Here is a 1,961-nt window from a genome sequence, read left to right on the forward strand (position 1 = left end):
TAAACACTACAAAGAAAGTAAAATAACAACATGACTCTAAATTGGATTAACTACCAAAGGTGGAAGGACATGGCTCTATCTATGGTTAGGCTTTTAAAGTTAACTATATGTGGTTTGGATTGTCTCTAAAAAGTTCTCAAACTGTTCTTTACATCATAGTCCTTCACAAACTAGTAAGGCACCCCGATTCTTATCCATCATAAGCTACAAGTAAAAAAGGTCTAATTTGAGTGAGAGTACTTCACAAGCCCATGTAGAGACATTAAATCTTATGAGGGTATAAGTACTTCGCTCCCTCCTAAAGGTAGAGCCCAGGTGGAAGGCTTATATTATGCATATGCAAATGAATTATAGATATATAAAGTGAATAAATGAATAACTAAAACAAAACATAAGCAATTAAAAGAAATAAAATAAGAAAGAAAACAAATTTCAAGTTAAGCAAGGCTTGGATAATAAAGAATCATTTATTGGCCTAACTCTTGATGTCCCCAGTGGAGTCACTAAACTGTCATAACATATAGATATGTTGATATATCATTAGATATGGATTAAAAGGAGTTACCACAAATCTTTTTTTATTAGGTGTGATTGGTCACCTGAAACATATTTTGGTTTGCAAAAATAGATATTAGGTTAGGGAGTCGATTACGCACGGGAAAGTTCGTAGCATCCCCATAACGTCCATCCAAAGGATGGTACCAGTTTGATTTTAAATTATTCAAGCCTTAATTATTTTTATGATTTACCAAATAATTTAATATTAAAAATTAATCTTAAAATTGTCCCAATAGTATGATAGTAATTTAAGATAATTTTTTTACCTCAAGAGTATTTATAGAGACTAGTGTCCCATTTTGAAGAGACTTCATCATCAGATTTATTGATTTATTTTATTTTAAAAAAATTAGTAAAGTCTTCCAATAGTTTGGTATGACTTACTTTGAAGCAATCCTCAAATAGTTTAGAGGATAAAAATTATTTTTTTATTTTTTTGATTTTTTATTATATATATATATATTTGAAAACTGATTTATGAAATTTCTCAATAGTTTAGTGAATTCTATAAAATTCTTCAATAGTTTAGTAGAATTCTATGAATTTATTTTGTAAAGATTGAAAAATGATTTTTTTTTTTTATTTATTGAAAGGATTTTTTTCTTTTCTAAAAAACTTAAAAAGATTTTTTAAAAAAATTTACTTGAAAAGGATTTTTTTTTGTTTTGTTTTTTTAATTCACTAAAAAGATTTAAAAAAAAAAGAAACAATTTTTACGAAATTTCTCAAAAATAAAACCAAAAAATTAAAAATTAAAAATAAAATAAGTTAAAAAAATAAAATAAAAAAGAAAACCTTGTGATCGAGGTGGGTCACGTGTGTGTCAATGGGTCAGCGTGTGGATCTTGGGTTGCTAAAATGTTGCCATTTTGACTTCGTATAAAAGGCAATTCCTAGCCTTTCTTCTTAGAAAGCTAACCCTTCTCTCTCTTTAGACAGAGAAGCTCTGATTTTTCTCTAGGAAACTCCGTCGGAGATTTAATTGAAAACTAAAAATTTCATTGCTTTCTGAAAAGGTCACCAAAAAATTCAACCAGAAACTAAAAAACCTATAGGTTTCTAGAAATCTAACCAGAAATTGGTCGAAAAATTCAACTAGTCACTGAAAAATTCATTGAAAACTTTATGTTCTTCTAAAAAATCTAGAGTTTTTTAGAAAAATCCTAATTTTTTTAGACCTATTTGCCCAGATTTCTTCAAAAATGCTCCAAAATCCAAATCCAAACCCTGGAAACCTAAATCAAACCCAGAATCTTTTGATCGAAACCAAAATTAGAAATCCAAATCCCAAACACTCCTATTTTGCCCTAAAAAATTCCAAAACATCCATTCTCCAAAATCAACCTTTTTTTCTTAAAATTCACCATTTTTCTGTTCTGTAATGATCCGTCCAATTTATAAGT

The sequence above is a fragment of the Durio zibethinus genome, chromosome 4 (assembly GCF_047325235.1).
Source record: "Durio zibethinus cultivar Kanyao isolate XHJ-2024 chromosome 4, ASM4732523v1, whole genome shotgun sequence".
In the NCBI taxonomy this organism is placed as follows: domain Eukaryota; kingdom Viridiplantae; phylum Streptophyta; class Magnoliopsida; order Malvales; family Malvaceae; genus Durio; species Durio zibethinus.